Genomic DNA, 23274 nt, shown 5'->3' on the forward strand with positions numbered 1-23274 from the left:
CCCTTTTGCAGCAATTACTGCCTCAATGCGGCGTGGCATGGATGCTATCAGCCTGTGGCACTGATGAGGTGTTATGGAAGACCAGGATGCTTCATTAGCGGCCTTCAGCTCTTCTGCATTGTTTGGTCTCATGTCTCTCATCCTTCTCTTGGCAATACGCCATAGATTCACGATGGGGTCAGGTCAGGCGAGTTTGCTGGCCAATCAAGCACAGTACACTGTATACTTTTCGGAGGTCCGATATTGTTCTGTTCTACAATCCTTGTCTTCTTGGTTCCATGTAATATTCTAATTTGGGGTTTGGGGTTTTCATGAGCTGTACGCCATGATCATCACAATTATAACAAATTAAGGCTTGACTTCTCTCGCTTTGCATGTAATGCGTCTGTCTCATATATCAGTTTCACCTTTTAATTTGCATTACTGAAATTAATGGACTTTTGCACGATATTCTAATTTTCCAAGTTTCACCTGTAGATTGATCTAATTTTACAGTCTATGACATATATAGTTGGCACTCGGTTTCACCCATTCACGGTATAAACTGCATACCAGTGTAGTGGTCGTGGTGGGGATAAGTTTTGGTTATTCGAATACAGGAATACAGACAGAGTACACAAGAATTGAAATAAAGGTGAAGCTTTTACTCGGAGGGGTGTGTGTGGGGGGGAGACTAGTTCAAACAATAGCGTTTGCAGTGTTTTAAGAGCAATAACCATAAGAGCAAGAAGGAAAATGATAATGGGATCAGCGCAGGCCGTGATTACTCTATGCTGGCCCTAAGAGAATCTCACCGGCAGCTCTTCGTCAGCCCGTCTCTCTGCTCAGCACTGCCTTGTCTGATCCTGCTGTTGTCTTTTGCTCCGGTTGTCCCAGGAGAGATCCAGATCTCGTGTGCGATATTCAGCTCTCTTGTTTAGGCCCATTTGCATGTTTTGTTCAACACTGGTACGGCGAGTGTAGTGTATACACAGGTACAGTCATTCACATGTTACATTGAATGCAGGTACAGAAGTACACTTCCTTTCTGTACCAAGGGCCTGTATCCAGGTTCACTATATCGAGGCTCACATCAATACCACTCACCACTCATACAGCATAACATCTGAATTGGGCGTTTGTGATTCAACGGCTCTTACTGCTCCCTAGCTGTAGTGTTTCCAACCTCCCCTTTCTGATCCCTGAAATTTTGCCCACCTCCTCTGGATTAGCCAATCATGGCAAATACAAACTGGATGGAATGACCTCCAGACAGAAAAAAAAAAACAAACGGGGATGGATCAAAGGCCAAGGCTGCTTAACCTTTGGTCTAAGGAACTCTAACACACGATGGGGGACAGGCAGCCATTTTAAACATCTCAACAGGAAGAACAAGCACACGTACAACAAAATGCAGGTTTTGGCCACATCCTCCACAGAAGTCGAAAAGGATATTATGAAGGCTGTGTCAAATGCTTGGTATAAATCAAGACACACAGCAATGGCTGCAGCATTTCCATGCTCAAAGAAACTAGGAACTCTCTGTCATGACTTGTTCATGACACATTCTTCATGCTGGCTACCGCTAGTGATCACCAGATTCTTTCTTTCTGCAGTGCACTGCTCACAGACGAACATCTTCTGATAGGATTTGCCCATCTAAACATTCATCAAAACCAGGCAGTGACATATCCCGGGAGTGTGTCACTTCAAGCTGCAGGTGTGTGATTTGTGTGATCCTCCCCTCCGAAAGGTCACCACACATAGAAAGATAGCAATTTAGGGAAAAGGTTACATTGAACCAAGGGTACGCATCACCCCAGCCAATTGAGGAGTTTCCCGCACCCCGCCCACCGCCGCCAAAGCTAACTACCCAAATCTACTCACAAAATAAATGAATGAGTTTAAAAGCTCCTCAAGCTTTCCCTCTTTCTGCACACCTGTGTGGGAGCCTTCTCCCCAACATACTAGGTTTCCACACCCAGAGAGTTTCCTTAAAATTATTATTATTTGAAAACCCCATCGTCAACTGGCAACCAGGATGCAGAGCTTTGCCACTGGATGGATGGTGTGAGTGTCCGAACCAGCCTCCCATTGGGAGGACTTGGAGGGTAGGGCTGGCTCCCAGAGCGCTGCTAGGGCAGAAGGAGCAATCCTGCTTCTTTTGGATTTGTGGATCCTGCCTCCTTGCAAAGCTTGTCCTTGCGGCTCTAGAGATCCCACTCAGGGCTACCTGAGAACATCTTGCCAGAGTTCTGCCATGAAATTCCTTGGCATCTATAGCCCCAAATAAATGACACGACACAAGAAATGGGTTAAAACTAGGGCGATGACTTTATTAAGCTAGTTTCAACAGAGAGCTGCAGTGTAGCCAAGCCACAGTGCAGCTGCCACCCCTAGGGTACAGCACCGTATCCCCTCCTCTGACCTGCCATCATGATGCCGGTGACCACGGGGCTACTCTATTTAAAGGCACCGCTCCTAACATGGGCCAGATCAAAACCCGCTTCCAGTGCAACAGTGCAGAGTAGGCAAAAAACCAGCCACCTCCAGGCCAATCTGGGTGGCTGGGGAAAATTCCTACTCGGCCCCAAAAGGCGGCCAGCTAATCCCACACTGTCGCCCGGGGGTGTGTGTGAGCGGATGCCAAGGTGTTCCTGCAGAAAGCCAGCAGAGGTTGGGGACTGCTTTTTATCAGCATGCCCTCATGCCCCTGGACGGCCCTATGGACCGAGGATAAGGGATGTGCTCAAATCATTTCGGCGCCTCGTTAGAGGGGCACCAAAACCATTCGTCTGGCTCAGACGTGCCGATTCAGGAACATCCCTACCGAGGATGCAGTCACAGCATGGTCCACTGTGTGTTCCAGGCTTGTTTCTTATACCCTGCCGGGAATGGATGCAAAACCAGCACCCCCCACACTGCATGCAGTGCTAGGAGAAGGTGTGGTCTTGCACCCAGGCTCAGAATCAAGAGATGGGGCAGAGGGAAGGGTTGCAAACTCACAACTTTAGAAACTAGTTTGTAAGGGGTTCTGTAAACTAAGGTGTGGCTTCCACTCCTGGCGTGAAGGTTCGGGGGGCCCAACCATGCCTCCCTGTTAAGAAGGGGGTGATTTTTGCCTCAGAGGTGAAGGCAAAAATCCTCTCTGTGGAGAATTATCCACCCTTCCACACAAAAGAATCCTTTGGTGGTGGGAGTCTTCTCCCAACACCTTGAATGGACTCGAGGCTTTTGGGAACCTAGCTAGAAAGAGAGTGGGAATCTGGTGTGGGCTTGCTCTCCTCAATGCCAAGAGGGATTCCGGGAAGGGCTTCTTTGCTGCTAGAATGGAGAGAGAAGAAAAGGATAACAAGTGAGAACTTCAGATTGGCAGACCTGCTCAACTTAAATGTCATTTTCACAATGACCCTCAGTTTCAACTGTCTTGGTTTCATGTTGATGTCTTTATCCGGCCCCTGCCAAAGATCTGCTGCCCAAAATGTGTTGGGTTTTCTTCATGAACACATAGGGTTCTGCACCAGCAGACTATATTAATTATTGCAGGGGTGGCCAAACTCTAGCTGTCATTGGGTTATAATTCCCATCACCCCCATTGCTGTTGTCGGCACTCGGGTTTTCCTTTATTCCTTCTTTCCTTCCCCTCCCCAACCATCCCTTTCCCCTTCTTTTGCCCGGCGGGTAGTATTTAGCTGTGTGCTTGCGATAAGAAAACACTCAGACTCAAGTGTGCTCAGCTCCCTGCTAGGGATCCGATGGGCTGCACACCACCCCAGGGTATCTTAACAAAGAGCAGTTTGAATATAAAAGAGAGAAACATTTTAAAGATATATGGAATAAAAGGCTTACCATCACCTTAAAACCCCCCACCTTAAATATGAATGGAAGCAGAGGAGGGCAGCACACCAGTGTCCCCTGGAGTCCAGAAGGGCTGCCTAACTCCACTGCCACACTCTCCTCCTAAGCTCCCCACCCATCCTGGCCTGGTCCAGCTCTTGTCTTCTCCAGCCCTCCACAGAATTGGAACTGGGATGCAGCCAATCCCTTCTGCATAGCCCCTTTGCTCCCCAGACACACCCACATCCAAGACTTTTGAGGATCTATCCCCAAATGGGGTTCGCCATGTCTTTGCAACCGAATTGGGAAATATGGGGAAAGGAACTGAGCAATTCAAAAACAAAATTACAAAAACAGTCACTGATACTGACCTTAACCTTGGTTCGGCTGTGAGGCGAGGCCTTGGGTAAGACAACGTTAATCTCAACAGCATTTTCCACTCATGGGTCACCGACTGGAGATGCTCCATCTAGAGCTGCCCCATCCTCCTGGGATTCTACATTTCCCTTGCATTGACTGGCAGTAGGAACTTCTGCAGGAGTTCTACTCATTTCTTGGCCAGCATTTTAATCCCTATCCTGAGGGAAATCAGGGAGGGGGCAGGACTGAACTATTGCCAGTTGGAGAAAGGGGTTGCGGGAGTGTCCTGGCGCCATCTGCAGAAGGGGGTGCGGGAGTGTACCGGGGTCAGCTGCAGAAGGGGTGGGGGGTGGGAGTGTTCCAGGGCAAGCTGCAGAATGTGGGGTGCGGGAGTGTCCCAGGGTCAGCTGCAGAAGGGTGTTGTGGGAGTGTCCCGGGGCCAGCTGCAGAAGTGGAGGTGAAGGAGTGTCCCAGTTCTAGTTACAGAAGGGGTGTGTGGTAGTGTTCCCAGGCCAGCTGCAGAAGGGGGGGTGAGGGACAGTCCCGGGGCCGGCTGCAGAAGGGGGGGTGAGGGACAGTCCCGGGGCCGGCTGCAGAAGGGGGGTACGGGACAGTCCCGGGGCCGGCTGCAGAAGGGGGGTACGGGACAGTCCCGGGGCCGGCTGCAGAAGGGGGGTACGGGACAGTCCCGGGGCCGGCTGCAGAAGGGGGGTACGGGACAGTCCCGGGGCCGGCTGCAGAAGGGGGGTGCGGGACTGTCCCGGGGCCGGCTGCAGAAGGGGGGTGCGGGACTGTCCCGGGGCCGGCTGCAGAAGGGGGGTGCGGGACTGTCCCGGGGCCGGCTGCAGAAGGGGGGTGCGGGGCTGTCCCGGGGCCGGCTGCAGAAGGGGGGTGCGGGGCTGTCCCGGGGCCGGCTGCAGAAGGGGGGTGCGGGACTGTCCCGGGGCCGGCTGCAGAAGGGGGGTGCGGGGCTGTCCCGGGGCCGGCTGCAGAAGGGGGGTGCGGGGCTGTCCCGGGGCCGGCTGCAGAAGGGGGGTGCGGGGCTGTCCCGGGGCCGGCTGCAGAAGGGGGGTGCGGGACTGTCCCGGGGCCGGCTGCAGAAGGGGTGTGTGTGAGTGTTCCAGGGCGGCCGGCAGAAGTGGGGAGGTCCTCCTGAAATACGAAAGTTTGTATATGGACCCTTCTTATTTCTGATCTAGTGCTATTCAATGGTGCCAATTTTGTTTGGAAGTGGGTAATGGGATTTTCCTCAGGGCAGGGAAGCAGTATATGGCCGGTCTGGTCCTTCTGGCATACATGAAGGAACATGACAAAACAGAGAAAGCTTTCGATTACAGCTAGGTACTATCTATGAAAATAATCTAAGCCGTTTCTCATATAAAACCCAAAACCAAATAGCAAAATAAAACAGCAACCAATTAGGAACAGACTTAGACAATTTAACATGTCAGCTGAAATGATGAAGCAGACAAGGACTGCAGTACTTACAGACACTTGGACAACTGTCCCTCTTTCTAGGACCTTCACTCACCACTGTCAGCATTACATCTGCAGACCTGCTACCTAAATGACTTGTTTTCTTAATGGCTTTCAGTTTTAACTAGGGATGTGCAGAACGATTTGCCCGTGAAATGGTTCCCTGCAATACGGGGCATTTCAAGCAGTTCAATCTCACCACAGAACACTCTACAAAAAGGGGTCTTCTTCGAGATCAACCCAGAACCAATCGGTTTTGTGGCGAACTGGTTTTCTGTTTTGAGCGGCAATTGTGGATGCCATTTTGGAGGGCTCTTTTCCCCTTGCTGATTGGTTTTCTAGCATTGCCTTCCAATTGGCTTGTGATCTCCTTGTTCCTTGATTGGCTTGTCATCACACACAGTCAAGTGTTGTCAGGGCTCAGTGTGCCCCCACTGTTTGGAGGGAGGGAGGAGGGAGGGGGAGCCCAAAGGAGGGAGTTTCAACGTGTATTTAAGGGGCTGCTCGACAGAGAGAGCCACACACATTTAGAGGATATCAGAGGAGGGAGACTGCAGCAGAGCAGAGCAGAGGGTGGTGGCAGAGAGACTGTGCCAGTGTCTGGCTTACTCTCCTTTTATTTTCCTTCCCAACTGCTTATTTTCTATTATTTTTACAATTGTACCAGCAGCCCTAGTGGTAGTGGGTTGAACTGGGTGCTGCTGTGGGTTTATATTCTGTATCTTTGTATCTCCCCCCCCCCCCCCTTCGGACTTGTAATAGCCCTCGGTGCCTTTGATAGCTGGCATGCTGAGATTTCAACCCCTCTTCTCCTTTGGTGGCCCCAAACTGCGCCTTGCTGTGTGCCTGGGCACTTTTTGTTTTTGTAGGCTGTGGCTGCCCAACCTGCCAGGCTCTCTCTTTTTCCCAGGTGTCTCCTGGATTGATTGATTGATTGATTTTGCAAGCTTTCTCTTTGAGTCTTTGGGTGGATGGGTGCCCAGCTACCCACCCCGCTGGCTGTTAAGTGCCAGTGACTGCTTTGTCCAAGTGCCGCCTGTAGCTCCTGGTGGGACAGACTCAAGCAGAAGACGCCAAGTCAGGTAGTCCCCAAACAATCAGAAGACAGAATAACTTGCCTGGCACCTTTTCCTGCCAATCAGGGCAGATGGGAGGCTGCAGCAGGGGGAAAGAGGGGTTCTCTCTTCTTCTCAGAGAAAATGTCTGTTTGTGGTTCTTCTGAGGCTGCCAGAGGTGCACCTAGGTAATGTTGGAGCCAGGACCAAAAACAATTTGGAGGCTCTCCCCCCCCCTCCCGCAAATTAAGCATCATCATGCTCTGCCGGGCGACCACTCCATCTGGGACAGACTAAAGAGGATTGGGGGTCCCCTGGGGGCTGCGGAGGCCCTGGACCTCGGCCCCAAAGTCCAGGGGTAAGAGCAGCTCTGGAGGAAGCTGTAAGGATCCCTCCTTAGCTAGTGTCCACGTTGGCTTGGTTGCTCCCGAGCCCTCACTGACTGTTCCTGCCCAGTAGGCCTTTCTCCTCTTGTCTTCCACCCCACAGCCCAGCTATGCCTTTCCCCTTCTGTTGCCCAGTGAAGTTCTCTTTTGCTTCTTCCCCCTCCCCCTCCCCTCCTTTCCCCTCCCCAGATACACCTCTTATCTTCTTGAATACTACACCTTCTTTCAAAGTCTGCCGTTTCCTTGCCGGATCCTGCTTGATCTTTTCGCATCTTGACCTTACACCAGATAGATCAAAGGAAACACCACTTGTCCCCCAAATCTTTCATGGTCCTGTTCTGGGGCCCCGTTTTCTATGGATATAAGGAAAAAACAGATGCATCCAGTTGTGTAAGCAGTTGAGCCACAGTACCCAGGTCTGGGCGCAGTCGCTGTGCAGCCTGGCACACGAGCAGGGAGGAGGGACCGTGTGACTTTGTCACTCTTTCCAGTCAGACTCGCGCTCCACAAATATGACAAATGTGGATGTGCTATTTGCAACCAAAAAGGATTCCCAACATGATTTCCATTGCCAAAGGAATGAGAAGAGAGTTCCCTGTCCCAAAGGGAATTGGGACACAGTCTGTGCAGCAGCGCAGCAGAGAGACCAGCAGTAGCCCCAGAAGGATGCTTGATGAGGGGACAGTTGCTCCCCATCCTGCTAAACAGAAGAGAGTCACCACTTTACAAAGTGGTGCTTTGCGCAGTGGGCAGGGGTGAAGTCCAAACTGTGTGACACAAGAAGGCCTGAAGAGATTTCCTTTTCCCCAAAGGACTCACAATAGCCACCAAATGGCACAGCGGGGAAATGACTTGACTAGCAAGTCAGAGGTTGCCAGTTCGAAATCGCGCTGGTATGTTTCCCAGACTATGGGAAACACCTAGATCGGGCAGCAGCGATATAGGAAGATGCTGAAAGGCATCCTCTCATACTGCGTGGGAGATGGCAGTGGTAAACCCCTCCTGTATCCTAGCAAAGACAACCACAAAGACACTGACTCGATGGCACACTTTACCTTTAAAGGACTCTGGGTATGTTTCCCAGACTATGGGAAATACCTAGATCGGGCAGCAGCGATATAGGAAGATGCTGAAAGGCATCCTCTCATACTGCGCGGGAGATGGCAATGGTAAACCCCTCTGGTATCCTAGCAAAGACAACCCCCACCACACACACACACACACACACTCTAAATATGAGAACTACCCTCAAATGTACCTCTTTAACCATTCAGCAGGGCTGATTTTGCACAAGGGGGACCCTGGAAGGGCCACTGTGCTGGACTGAATAGGGGCAATTGCTCTCCAGGTGCCCAGTAGAAGAGTCTCAACATTAAAAGGTGCCTCTTGGCCCAGTTAACTGGGGTCCAGCTATTAGCAGATAGAGCAAATTTTATAGAAACCCCCTTAGTCTCCTCCAAAGGGAACAGAGGGAGGGCAGGGCTCCCTTGAAACTCACCACTTGGTGAAGTGGGCCACAGCACAGAAGAGAAGGCCCTTCCATCAGGATGACCACGACTCCTCTGGCAGGATGCTGAAGGTCCCCAGGAGTTAAACCTTCTGCAAAGCCTGGCCGAGGAAAGCAGAGAAGAGAGGAAGCAGCTACTCTCCCAGACCTACTCTCCCATTCAAGGCTTGAAAAGGCTTCAGAGACAGCAGAAATTGACTGCCAGGAAACTTCTGAGCAGTTGACAGTTAAGAGGACAGTTAGGTGATGTCATAGAGGGTGATGCCAGAAAGAGAACAAAGAGTTTGAAAAAACCCCAGTGAGGCTTGCTTAGAAAGCAGGCAGTTTCCCCAAAGCATTGCGAACCACAAGTTTAAAATCCACATTAAAAAATATTGTATTTATTTATCATATCTTTATACCACCTGGGGCAGTTCACAAGTTAGCCACTTGCACCTCAAACGTTTAAGCATCCGCCATCTTGAATTGGGGTGGTTGATATGACAAACTACGCCGGCAAGGTGTCCCTATGTGTCCCTACAACTGCACCCAATTTCTTTCCGATTGGTCCAGGCACTGCAAAGTTGATAGGGACACACAGACACACACACACACACACACAGAGAGCTGGGTGAGCACATAAGCTTACTGGGACGTATGCTAAAAGGGGAATCTTGCAGGCTATGGACACCAAATTGTAAACATTTGGTTTCTAAAAATATGACAAGTGGCAGATTTTTCATGTGTTCCCGATTTATTTCCTACAAAGTTAATATAGATAGCCAAAGTGTCACTTACCTGAGTACATGTGTAAGATATGAGCCCTCTTCAGTCACTACTATACACAGATACGGTTCATCCAGGTACAAAGGGTGCAAGTATCCACCAGCTGCCCCCACCCACCCACCGTGCCCACCTGTTCCATAGTGCGCTCTTCCCAAGTCCAGTATTTGTCTGCAGAGGCATTCAGGCACCTCCCTGTGGGCATTCAGGGACCAGGACAGACAGGGCTTTGTTTTCCTCCGAAGGGAGGCTGTGAATTCTGGCTTAGCCTGAGGTATGTCCGACTTAAAATAATCCTCTATTTCCAGCAGCTTTTGAAAAACACCTAAAATGGTGTTTTTCACCAAGAAATGGTGATTTGCCTGAGACCATCCGATGAGCTTTAAAGCTGGGTGGGTTATCTAAACCAGAATTGCCCATGGCCAAGCCCAGCACTGTAGCCTCTATATCACACTGGCTCTCAAGTAAAAACAAAAACCAATGGAAGCAAGGGTGCAGATCCTACCTAAGCATTGGAGGAGTTCCCACCTCATTTTGCTGAACTCCCTCCACACCAAATCTAATCATCCATATCTCCCTCTTGCAAGTGCCTTCCCTTCCCCCCACCCAAAAATTAAGTGAGGAGTTGCTCCCCAAGTTTTTCCTCTCCACAAGTGAGGAGTTGCTCCCCAAGTTTCTCCTCTCTCTGATTATCAAGTGAGGAGTCGAGTCCATCTACCAGGGGAGAGTTGGGAGGAAGAGATGGTCAAGTGGTGTTGGAGGGGTGGGACTCTGTTCAGTGGCAGCCTTCAAGGTACCGTTGCTTTACATTACCCTCCCATTGGCCACTAGTCTTTTTTAATGGACACCTGGAAGTGGGACTGGTATGGGGTGATGGCGGAGGGGCAAAAACATAAAACATTATGTTTTACACAAAACATTATGCTTTATGTAAAACATAAACGTTCCACAGCTTTTAGGTGATTACCTTTTAGCTCTATGGCTCACACTCTCTAGGCATAGATTCTACTTCTTTAGTCAGCGATGGCTGGTCAATAAGGGCAGGAGGGGCTGCCCCCCCTAACCAAACAGAACCAGGTATTGGTCACCAAAAAGTTCAGATACGACCAACCCATGTGGCTCCTTGTTTTTCCTGTGCAGCTTGCATGGCCAGACTTGTCCCCCACAAGCCCGTCCATGAATCTTTCAGCACTGTCCATACTGAGCGTCCTTGTTGTTATCTCCTGGCCGGCAGCTGCTTGTGCGTACGATGCCTATATTAAGGCTTTAACAGTCAAAGCAAAGTTGTTACTTCTTCGATGGTCTTAATGGCTGGTCTCCACACTGCACTTGCTGTGTGCATGAGGTTGATGAACACAGAGGCGTATCTAGGGAAAATAGCGCCTAGGGCAAGCAGTGAAATTGCACCCCTGTCCAAACAGGAATGATGGGACTTGTAGTAAACAATTTCTGGAAATCCCTGTTAAAAGGAACACTGTACCATCTAGATATGGTTGTTGATCAAAACCTGAAAACATGAGCCATTTTTATTAAAGACTTAGAACAACAGTCAGGAGTTATGTGAGGATTCCAAGTGTCATTTTCTCTGTCTCATCTCATGCTTTTTAAAAAACATGACTTTGTCCTAGAGGATCACCTGACCAAATAGCCACTAGCAAAACAGGGGAAGAAGGTGGTGGCGGGGGGAGTCTATAAACCAGTGAATGATTCCTGCCAGCCTTTGTCTTGTGATGATTGTTTGCTCATGATGGGGTATATGTGCATTCACCACACTAGTGCTTACTTTGACACCAGGAGGGAGGAGGATACATTAGTTTGCCACACTAGACAGAGGCATTTGCAACAGGAGCAGACAGCCAAGTTCTGCCAGGGCCAAAACCAGCCCCTGCCAAACTAAGAAATCATTGTAATTTGCCCCTTCCTGTCACAAGCAGTGTGCTGTTCTTTTATTATTGACTGTAACTCTCAGATATCCCAGTCATGGATGGAAAATTCAGGGTCAATTTACAAGAGACACATTTTCTACATGGGAGTTTCTTCTGTGCAGGTGTTGTGCAGAAACCCATGTGTAGTGACCACCAGGGGCATAGCAAGGTTGGAATGGGCCAAGATGAGATTTTAAAATGGGCCTCCAGCCCCTCAAAGTCCAGGGCCTTCACACACCCCAGGCCCCCAAGGATTTAAGTCTGATATTTCAAAATAAATATGCTGCCTGGAAATACATTTCACTGAATACACACATGCACACTTCACAGTATATAGTGATATGCATTGAGTACTATATGTTTGTGCTACTTTTAATGCCTAGAACACACTAGAAACACTAATTATTAAAATGGCCCCCTCGCTGCAGATTAGCAAAGGAGACTTTCAACCATGCAGGGTGAGCCTATGTTTGTTTTCTCAGAATTCTGAACAAATTCAGTAAAGTTTGATTCCAGGAGGTTTTTCACACGGGGCTTTCAAAGCCCTATAACACACATCTTCTCTGGAATGGAGGTGCTGCATTCACATGTTGGCCAGGTTTACCCTGAAGTCCCTGCAAGTTATTGGGGAGCAGTTCACACATAAGAAAAATAAAATAAAACAAAAGCATACACATGCTTCACAGTTCTCACTCAGACCTTCTGGGTTGCAAAACAACTTGAACATAAGTGCATTTATGAGTGAGTGAGTGAGTGAGTGAGTGAATGAATGAATGAATGAATAAATATAATATAATATTGTTCCAGAAGTTTTTGTAGTTTTCTTCCATGAAACAATCCACTTATAGGGCTTTTTAGATAGTTTTTGTTTTTAAAGCCAGCAAAGTTTCCACTCTGTTTTAAATTAAATATTCAGACTTCTCAGTCTCCCCCGACCACCACCCATATCAAAGCCCTATGGCAAGCAGATCCCTATATATGGGGGGGGGGGGAGTAAACCACAACAACGGAATTCACAGTACCTGGGAAAAGCTGTGCTGGATGTTCTGGGCAGAGGGGCTGCTGCAGCAGAGAACTCTGCCTGCCTTCTTCTTCCTGGCTTCCTTGGGGCCTGCCGAGTTCAGGCTTCAGGGAGGCCTACACGGAGGCCTCTCTGTAAGCCCCGCCCACCCACCAATCAGCTGAGAGGCGGGGAGAGAAGAGCTGCTCTGCAGTTTGCAGGCCCAGCCCTGGAGGATCCTAGGCCTTGCAGAAGGCAAGCAGGATGGTAAGGCTGAGGGGCCCTGGGGCTGGGCAGGTGGGCAATGGGGTGGGGGTGGCAGGAACTGGCGTGGCGCCCTCCCCTCAGTGGCGCCTAGGGCACGTGCCTTGGCTGCCCCACCCCAGTTCCGCCCATGGATGAACACACCCCTCCCGCGCAGTGGTGGCCTTCCGTGATAGACACCTCCTTCCCTTCCCCTTCTCACTCACGTAAAGGGAACAGGTTACTGACCCACACCCCCTGCTTTGGAATTTGGCACCAGCCATGCATTCCCACCACCGCCTCGCCATCCACTAGTGGCATCACCACTGGTACCGCCACTGAGAGCAGCAAGGCTGGGGATGGAGGCAAGAAGGTCCGCTGGGTTGTTCATGGACCTCGGAAAGTGTCCAGTCACAACTGCAGAATCAGTTCAGGAACAAGTCCACATTCAGTTGGATATCCCAGCAGATGGCACATATGGGATACCAATGCACAGGGCAAGGAGAGTTGCATTCTATTCAGTAATCTTCTTCTTTTGCAGTTTGTTTGTTTGTTTGTACATTTATCCCAAGGGGGTTCCTCTAGAGAGTTGGGGGGGTGAGTCAAGAGGAAAAGCAAGGGGGATTCTCAGAATTAGATGCCGTAAAACACTGGAAGGAACAGCAAACTGTAAGACTGGACAGATTATGTTAGAAACTGGCATAAGAAGCCAGAAAGTTATTTGAGGGCATATGAATGGATTCTTTTAGGGCATATGAAACTGCTTTTCAAATAATTGCAGAAGTGGCTTTCCATGTGGGTGCCGAAGTGGGGAAAATCCACTAGATATTTGTTGAATGAATGGAGGGAGTGATTTCAATTTTTTTTTTAATTGTTGCTTGCTCGGATGGATACCCAGACTAAGTGGTGGACACCCAAGTCGGGCAGAGAGTGACACCCAGCTGTTCAGCAGGCATGGAGTAGGGAGAGGGTGTCCCCATGGATCTTTGCTTCCCATGGTGTCCTCTACGTTATAGGAGACAGTTCATAGCTGCAGCAAGCATCATTGGAAACCCTTTGATTTTTCGATTATGTATGCATTTTTGAAATAGGCAGGCAGAGCTGCCCTTTTAGCTTCAGGATGCATTCGTTCTCCACTCTTGTAACTGGTCTCTGCTTTACCTGTGGCTTATATAGATTGATTTAATTTTACAGTCTATGACATATACAATTGGCACTCGGTTTCGCCCATTCACGGTATAAACTGCATACCAGTGTAGTGATCGTGGTGGGGATAAGTTTTGGTTATTCGAATACAGGAATACAGACAGAGTACACAAGAATTGAAATAAAGGTGAAGCTTTTACTCGGAGGGGAGTGTGTGGGGGCAGGGACTAGTTCAAACAATAGCATTTGCAGTGTTTTAAGAGCAATAACCATAAGAGCAAGAAGGAAAATGATAATGGGATAAGCTCAGGCCGTGATTACTCTATGCTGGCCCTAAGAGAATCTCACCAGCAGCTCTTCGTCAGCCCGTCTCTCTGCTCAGCACTGCCTTGTCTGATCCTGCTATTGTCTTTTGCTCAGGTTGTCCCAGGAGCGATCCAGTTCTCCTGTGCGATATTCAGCTCTCTTCTTTAGGCCCACTTGCATGTTTTGTTCAACACTGGTACGGCGAGTGTAGAGTGTACAAAGGTACAGTCATACACATGTTACATTGAATGCAGGTACAGAAGTACACTTCCTTTCTGTACCAAGGGCCTGTATCCAGGTTCACTATATCGAGGCTCACATCAATACCACACACCACTCATACAGCATAACATCTGAATTGGGCTTTTGTGATTCAATGGCACTTACTGCTCCCTAGCTGTAGTGTTTCCAACCTCCCCTTTCTGATCCCTGAAATTTTGCCCACCTCCTCTGGATTAGCCAATCATGGCAAATAAAAACGGGATGGAATGACCTCCAGACAGAATAAAAAAACCTGGGATGGATCAAAGGCCAAGGCTGCTTAACCTTTGGTCTAAGGAACTCTAACACACGATGGGGGACAGACAGCCATTTTAAACATCTCAAAAGGAAGAACAAGCACACGTACAACAAAATGGAGGTTTTGGCCACATCCTCCACAAAAGTCGAAAAGGATATTGTGAAGGCTGTGTCAAATGCTTGGTATAAATCGACACACAAAGCAATGGCTGCAGCATTTCCATGCTCTAAGAAACTAGGAACTCTCTGTCATGACTTGTTCATGACACATTCTTCATGCTGGCTCCTGCTAGTGATCACCAGATTCTTGCTTTCTGCAGTGCACTGCTCACAGAATAAGGTCTTCTGATAAGATTTGCCCATCTAAACATTCAGCAAAACCAGGCAGTGACATTTCCCGGGACTGTGTCAGTTCAAGCTGCAGGTGTATGATTTGTGTGATCCTCCCCCCGAAAGGTCACCACACATAGAAAGATAGCAATTTGGGGAAAGGGTTACATTGAACCAAGGGTACGCATCACCCCAGCCAATTGAGGAGTTTCCCGCACCTTTTACTGCACCCCGCCCACCGCCGCCAAAGCTAACTACCCAAATCTACTCACAAAATAAATGAATGAGTTTAAAAGCTCCTCAAGCTTTCCCTCTTTCTGCACACCTGTGTGGGAGCCTTCTCCCCAACATACTAGGTTTCCACACCCAGAGAGTTTCCTTAAAATTATTATTATTTGAAAACCCCATCGTCAACTGGCAACCAGGATGCAGAGCTTTGCCACTGGATGGATGGTGTGAGTGTCCGAACCAGCCTCCTGTTGGGAGGATTTGGAGGGCAGGGCTGGCTCCCAGAGCGCTGCTAGGGCAGAATGAACAATCCTGCTTCTTTTGGATTTGTGGATCCTGCCTCCTTGCAAAGCTTGTCCTTGCGGCTCTAGAGATCCCACTCAGGGCTACCTGAGAACATCTTGCCAGAGTTCTGCCATGAAATTCCTTGGCATCTATAGCCCCAAATAAATGACACGACACAAGAAATGGGTTAAAACTAGGGCGATGACTTTATTAAGCTAGTTTCAACAGAGAGCTGCAGTGTAGCCAAGCCACAGTGCAGCTGCCACCCCTAGGGTACAGCACCGTATCCCCTCCTCTGACCTGCCATCATGATGCTGGTGACCACGGGGCTACTCTATTTAAAGGCACCACTCCTAACATGGGCCAGATCAAAACCCGCTTCCAGTGCAACAGTGCAGAGTAGGCAAAAAACCAGCCACCTCCAGGCCAATCTGGGTGGCTGGGGAAAATTCCTACTCGGCCCCAAAAGGCGGCCAGCTAATCCCACACTGTCGCCCGGGGGTGTGTGTGAGCGGATGCCAAGGTGTTCCTGCAGAAAGCCAGCAGAGGTTGGGGACTGCTTTTTATCAGCATGCCCTCATGCCCCTGGACGGCCCTATGGACCGAGGATAAGGGATGTGCTCAAATCATTTCGGCGCCTCGTTAGAGGGGCACCAAAACCATTCGTCTGGCTCAGACGTGCCGATTCAGGAACATCCCTACCGAGGATGCAGTCACAGCATGGTCCACTGTGTGTTCCAGGCTTGTTTCTTATACCCTGCCGGGAATGGATGCAAAACCAGCACCCCCCACACTGCATGCAGTGCTAGGAGAAGGTGTGGTCTTGCACCCAGGCTCAGAATCAAGAGATGGGGCAGAGGGAAGGGTTGCAAACTCACAACTTTAGAAACTAGTTTGTAAGGGGTTCTGTAAACTAAGGTGTGGCTTCCACTCCTGGCGTGAAGGTTTGGGGGGCGCAATCATGCCTCCCTGTTAAGAAGGGGGTGATTTTTGCCTCAGAGGTGAAGGCAAAAATCCTCTCTGTGGAGAATTATCCACCCTTCCACACAGAAGAATCCTTTGGTGGTGTGGGTCGTCTCCCAACACCTTGAATGGACTTGAGGCTTTTGGGAACCTAGCCAGAAAGAGAGTGGGAATCTGGTGTGGGCTTGCTCTCCTCAACTTCTTCCTGCCTTGTCTAGGGCCCACAATTCCATCCACCCATGAGGGGAGATTTGTCACAGTGTTGATGTGTATTGACCTGGCTGAGGTTGCCCTCAGCACTTGCCTCGATGACAATGCCAAGAGGGATTCTGGGAAGGGCTTCTTTGCTGCTAGAATGGAGAGAGAAGAAAAGGATAACAAGTGTGAGCTTCAGATTGGCAGACCTGCTACAACTTAAATGTCATTTTCAACTACCTTGGTTTCATGTTGTTGTCTTTATCTGGCCCCTGCCAAAGAGCTGCTGCCCAAAATGTGTTGGGTTTTCTTCATAAACACATAGGGTTCTGCTCCAGTGGACTATATTAATTATTGCAGGGGTGGCCAAACTCTAGCTGTCATTGGGCTACAACTCCCACCACCCCCACCGCTGTTTGTTGTAGGCACTCGGGTTTTCCTTTATTCCTTCTTTCCTCCCCCTCCCCAACCATCCCTTTCTCCTTCTTTTGTCCGGCGGGTAGTATTTCTGTTTGGTGATTTAGCTGTGTGCTTCCGATAAGAAAACACTCAGACTCAAGCGTGCTCAGCTGCAAGGAGTTAGTTGCACAGGTCAGCCTGGGCACTTTCCAGATTAACCCTTACCACAGTGTCAATACGGAGCTGCAAAGAATGCTTCCGTATTGTCTGTGTATTGACATCGCAATCCCTGCACTGTCAGCAAGGTGCCATTCACATTTCCAATGCTTTCTTTCGGGTTTTATGGCTTTGTTGTAAAAAGATCTCTGTATATTTCCGTTTTAGGGCATTTTGGACAAAGGAAAAAAGACTGCTCCCCCTGCTGGTGGACTTGTGCCACACCCTTTCATTACGTTGTCAATTCGATCCCGCCAAGCTGAAGCATTTTATGGCGGGTGTAACTGTAACATGGAAAGCGCGCGGCAGTGGAAAGGTGTTTGCGCTGGCACTGGATGGGGTGCTTTATCTTCCCTGAAACTGGGGGGAAGCCCCACTTTGGAATTAATAACTGGGATCTACTGAAATGAATTACAAGAATGCGCCGCTCCCTGCTAGGGATCCGATGGGCTGCACACCACCCCAGGGTATCTTAACAAAGAGCAGTTTGAATATAAAAGAGAGAAACATTTTAAAGATATATGGAATAAAAGGCTTACCATCACCTTAAAACCCCCCACCTTAAATATAAATGGAAGCAGAGGAGGGCAGCACACCAGTGTCCCCTGGAGGCCAGAAGGGCTGCCCAACTCCACTGCCACACTCTCCTCCTAAGCTCCCCACCCATCCTGGCTTGGTCCAGCTCTTGTCTTCTCCAGCCCTTCACAGAATTGGAACTGGGATGCAGCCAATCCCTTCTGCATAGCCCCTTTGCTCCCCAGACACACCCACATCCAAGACTTCTGAGGATCCATCCCCAAATCGGGTTTGCCATGTGTTTGCAACCGAATTGGGAAATACGGGGAAAGGAACCGAGCAATTCAAAAACAAAATTACAAAAACAGTCACTGATACTGACCTTAACCTTGGTTCGGCTGTGAGGCGAGGCCTTGGGTAAGACAACGTTAATCTCAACAGCATTTTCCACTCCTGGGTCACCGACTGGAGATGCTCCATCTAGAGCTGCCCCATCCTCCTGGGATTCTACATTTCCCTTGCATTGAATGTCTGTGGTAACTTCTGCAGGAGTTCTCCTCGTTTCTTGGCCAGCATTTTAATCCCTACCCTGAGGGAAATCAGGGAGGGGGCAGGACTGAACTATTGCCAGTTGGAGAAAGGGGTTGCGGGAGTGTCCTGGGGCCATCTGCAGAAGGGGGTGCGGGAGTGTCCTGGTTCCAGCTACAGAAGGGGTGTGTGGGAGTGTTCCCGGGCCAGCTGCAGAAGGGGGTGCAGGACTGTCCCAGGGTGGGCTTTAGAAGGGGGGTATGGAACAATCCCGGTTCTGGCTGCAGAAGGGGGGGAGGCGGGAGAGTCCTGGGGCCTGCTGCAGAAGGGGGTTAGCTGCAGAAGGGGGGGCGCGGGAGTGTCCTGGCTCCAGCTACAGAAGGGGTGTGGGGGGTGTTCCTGGGCTAGCTGCAAAAGGGGGTGCAGGACTGTCCCAGGGTGGGCTGTAGAAGGGGGGGTGCGGGACAGTCCCGGGGCCGGCTGCAGAAGGGGGGTACGGGACAGTCCCGGGGCCGGCTGCAGAAGGGGGGTACGGGACAGTCCCGGGGCCGGCTGCAGAAGGGGGGTACGGGACAGTCCCGGGGCCGGCTGCAGAAGGGGGGTACGGGACAGTCCCGGGGCCGGCTGCAGAAGGGGGGTACGGGACAGTCCCGGGGCCGGCTGCAGAAGGGGGGTGCGGGGCTGTCCCGGGGCCGGCTGCAGAAGGGGGGTGCGGGGCTGTCCCGGGGCCGGCTGCAGAAGGGGGGTGCGGGACTGTCCCGGGGCCGGCTGCAGAAGGGGGGTGCGGGGCTGTCCCGGGGCCGGCTGCAGAAGGGGGGTGCGGGGCTGTCCCGGGGCCGGCTGCAGAAGGGGGGTGCGGGGCTGTCCCGGGGCCGGCTGCAGAAGGGGGGTGTGCGAGTGTCCCGGGGCAGCCAGCAGAAGTGGGGAGGTCTTCCTGAAATACCAAAGTTTGTATATGGACCCTTCTTATTTCTAATCTAGTGCTATTCAATGGTGCCAATTTTGTTTGGAAGTAGGTAATGGGATTTTCCTCAGGGCAGGGAAGCAGTATATGGCCGGTCTGGTCCTTCTGGCATACATGAAGGAACATGACAAAACAGAGAAAGCTTTCGATTACATCTAGGTACTATCTATGAAAATAATCTAAGCAGTTTCTCATATAAAACCCAAAACCAAATACTAAAATAAAACAGCAACCAATTAGGAATAGACTTAGACAATTTAACATGTCAGCTGAAATGATGAAGCAGACAAGGACTGCAGTACTTACAGACACTTGGAAAACTGTTCCTCTTTCTAGGACTCTCACTCACCACTGGCTCACCCTGTTAACCAGGGTCCAGCTATTAGCAGATAGAGCAAATTTTATAGAAACCCCCTTAGTCTCCTCCAAAGGGAACAGAGGGAGGGCACGGCTCCCTTGAAACTCACCACTTGATGAAGTGGGCCACAGCACAGAAGAGAGGCCCTTCCATCAGGATGACCACGACTCCTCTGGCAGGATGCTGAAGGTGCCCAGGAGTTAAAACTTTTGCTAACCCTGGCCGAGGAAAGCAGAGAAGAGAGGAAGCAGCTACTCTCCCAGACCACTGTCCCATTCAAGGCTCGAAATGGCTTCAGAGACAGCAGAAATTGACTGCCAGGAAACTTCTGAGCAGTTAACAGTTAAAAGGACAGTTAGGTGATGTCATAGAGGGTGATGCCAGAAAGAGAACAAAGAGTTTGAAAACCCCCCAGTGAGGCTTGCTTAGAAAGCAGGTAGTTTCCCCAAAGCATTGAGAGCCACAAGTTTAAAATCCACATTAAAAAATATTGTATTTATTTATCATATCTTTATACTACCTGGGGCAGTTCACAAGTTAGCCACTTGCACCTCAAATGTTTATGCATCCGCCATCTTGAATTGGTTGTTTGATATCACAAACTACGCCGGTGAGGTGTCCCTGTGTGTCCCTACAACTGTACTCAATTTCTTTCCGATTGGTCCAGGCACTGCAAAGTTGATAGGGACAGACACACATGGCTGGGTGAGCTCATAAGCCTACTGGAACGGTGGCTAAAAAGGGGGAATCTTGCAAGCTATGAACACTAAACGGTAAACATTTGGTTTCTAAAAAGATGACAAGTGGCAGATTTTTCATGTGTTTTCGATTTATTTCCTACAAGGTTAATATAGATATGCAATAGGGATGTGCGAAACTATTTAGGTACAGAACGATTTGTACCCAACTCTACCTGTTTTGAGCTATTTGTATACAAAACAAATCACCTCTCTGCTAGCCCGGCCAAATTTGGGTCCAAAACAAATTGCCCCAATTTCAGAGCTGAATGTTTTGTTGTTTCGGTCCCCAATTTTGTGGCGATCACCGTGCAGTCTCCATTTTGTTCTTTTACGTCGTTTTGAATTCCAAGCTTTAGATTGGTGAACGAAAGCATGGACTGATTTGCTGACAGTTCCTTCCTGGTTCCAGATTGGCCCTTTTGGCTCTTGCTACTGCTGACTGACCCCACATTGGCCAGGGGAAGGGTTGAAGAATGGGCAAGGGTGGAGGGAGATCAAGGAGGGATTTTCGAATAGATTTAAAGAGGCAGCAGCCACCATTCTGCCTTTATGCCTCGTGGGAGGGGAGAGAGAGAGAGAGAGAGAGAGAGAGAGAGAGAGAGAGAGAGAGCTTTGCCTTGCCTATTGCCTTGCCTTGCCTTGCCAGCCTGAGCCTGGCTTGCCACCCATCCTGCCTGCCCCTGCTGCGTTCCAGCCTGGAGTGGATTCTCTGCTGCATTGCATTTTTGTTCCTGCTGATGATTCAGGAATAGAGAAGAAAGAATTCTTTTTTCACCCCCTCCCTGCTGCTGAGATAATCACTGCCTGCCTGTGCCTGCTGTCTGTGCCAGCCACCAGCCCCAAAGCCCCTGTGTCCACTGGCCACCTTGCCAGCCACCTTCCCCCTCCCCGATTTTCTAGGCCTTTGCCCCAGCCCTCCCCAATCTGAAGACTCAAGAAAGAGAAGAAGATTGAAGAAGAAAAAGTAGACTCAGCAGAGAGCAGACCACAGAAGTGGACAACTGGACGCAACATGGGCAAAGTCCTAGGCTGAGTGAGTACCCTTTTTAACACACACACACACACACACACACACACACACACACACACACACACACCCTCTGGAATTGTGTATTCTTGGGGTTTTTTTCCTGTTTGGAGGGAGGTTTGTGTTGTGATTGAATTTAATAAGTTGTGTGTTGTTTAGTTTACAATAAATGGAACTTGATAGTGGTGACTAATTGTCAGGCAAATGATTTGGGGGTTGTGACAAAGTGCAGTGAAAATATCAACTCAAATAGGTCGTTCGCATGACCAGCCCTACCCAGGTAGAGCTAGTCGTGTGGAGTGCCAGAATCAATCCTGATCCCACCACTCTTCAACCAGGTAGCCTGGGTTTTTTATTTGAGCTAAAAGTGAGTTAGAAGGGCATGAACACCCTTCTATGTCACCCCTCCTGGTCGTGTGGATACTTGGGCTGCCTGGAGGTTTTTCGCACATGGCTTTATGCCTCAGGGTATCTGAAGAGCGAATCTGCTTCTCAGCAGATTTGTAAGATGTTTACTTTGGGGGATTAGTTTGACAGTTCACAAATAGCTGTCGGCCCCTCCACACACTCCCTGGCAGATTTTTTCCCTGTGCATTCGTATCTGCTTGGTCCAGGTTTTCCCTCCAACACAGAGGAAGAGGCGAGAGAGCTTCTTTTTTAAATAGTTAAGAGCAAGAAAGAGTTGTCAAACAGCTGAATCAAACAGCAGGATGCTTAACCCTTGCCTTTGTGAGTTACTGCCTTCATCACATAATGTTTACCCCAACACACACACACACACACACACACACACACACACACACACACCCCTAATGGAATCAGCCTAGACAACAAAGGGCTCAAGTTACATCCATTCTGCATATCTAAAGCCTATGTAAAACATAGCAAGACACACATTTTGCAGTCTCTGCTTGTGTTTAACTCAGGAATTTCTCCCTCCCTCAACAGAATATCACCAATCTACAACAACAACAGCAACACCCTAGTGCTTGCAATTGCAACTGACTTAGAGCAGACCATACCCAAAACTGCTGTCAAACTCCCCTTCATTGAGTTTTGTAAAAAAACACACCCTGATTTTGTTGGCATGACCACCCCAAACATAACAGAGAAAACTGCGGGGCATAACACAAGCCACGGGTTATTTTTCAAAAGCCTCTGAAACAAGAGGATTTTTAAAAAACCGGACATGCTTTGGACTAAGCCAGAATTTGCAGCCTCCATTCGGGGAAAATCAAAGTCCTGTCTGTCCTGATCCCTGATAGCCTGCAGGGAGATCGGAGTAAATCCAGAAAATATGTGGACTGGCACACTCCAATCAGGAGTGGATTCGCAATAAAAGCCCTGAGTGAAAAGCCTCCTGCTGCCCAAGCATCCATAGAGCTGGGTGGCAGGAGCACCCGGAAGTGGGGAAATCTCCCAATGCACCGCAATCCTTGCCACAGTTCATTGCGAGATGCCAGAGAAGGAAGTCCTCTGGATCCAGGCTCTGCTGCTCGCTGCCCTGGCGCTTGTGTGGGCATGTGAGCAGCAAGTGTAGAGGTACCTGTTTGTCTGTGGGAAGGCAGGTAGGAGCTTGCCTCCTCACTAGCCCTTCCCAGGCTCAGGTAAACTGGTCATGTGAATGACCTTACTATGTGATAGCTGTAAAAAAGATCAGTTCTTGCTAAGGATGATTAGGAAAGAGACTGAAAATAAAACTGCCAGGATACTGATGCCATCCATTGTATAAATCTATGGTGCTGCCATATTTGGAATACTGTGGACAATTCTAGTCACAGCATCTCAAAAAAGACATTAATAAAGACACTGTAGAACTGGAAGAGGTGACGGGAAAGGCCAACTAAATTGATTGGGGATGGAGCGTGTTGCCTGTGAAGAAAGGCTAAAGTGCTTGGGGCTGTATGTTGGTTGGTTGTGATTTGACTCATCGATGACGTGGCAGTCTTGTAAGTTCCCTGATCTGGATTCTCAGTTGCTGGGAAGGATGCAAGGGGCTTAAAGGCTCTTTTGGTCCTTTCTGA

The 23274-nt window shown here is 49.5% G+C and overlaps 1 protein-coding gene across 10 annotated transcripts in view; it reads left to right on the plus strand.

Annotated features, from left to right (window-relative positions):
- Positions 1-12441: 12441 nt before the first annotated feature.
- Positions 12442-23274, plus strand: part of LOC128326513 (uncharacterized) — a 43866-nt gene continuing 33033 nt past the window's right edge. For 5 of the 10 annotated variants that reach the window (XM_053253456.1, XM_053253455.1, XM_053253462.1 and 2 more), the window contains exon 1: positions 12442-12554. The gene's annotated coding sequence lies outside the window, so the exon portion shown is untranslated. Of the gene's footprint in view, positions 12555-21123; positions 21257-23274 lie in introns of all 10 variants that reach the window. The other 5 variants (XM_053253457.1, XM_053253458.1, XM_053253461.1 and 2 more) reach the window with 4 other exon arrangements.

The sequence above is a fragment of the Hemicordylus capensis genome, chromosome 5, assembly GCF_027244095.1.
Source record: "Hemicordylus capensis ecotype Gifberg chromosome 5, rHemCap1.1.pri, whole genome shotgun sequence".
NCBI lineage: Eukaryota > Metazoa > Chordata > Lepidosauria > Squamata > Cordylidae > Hemicordylus > Hemicordylus capensis.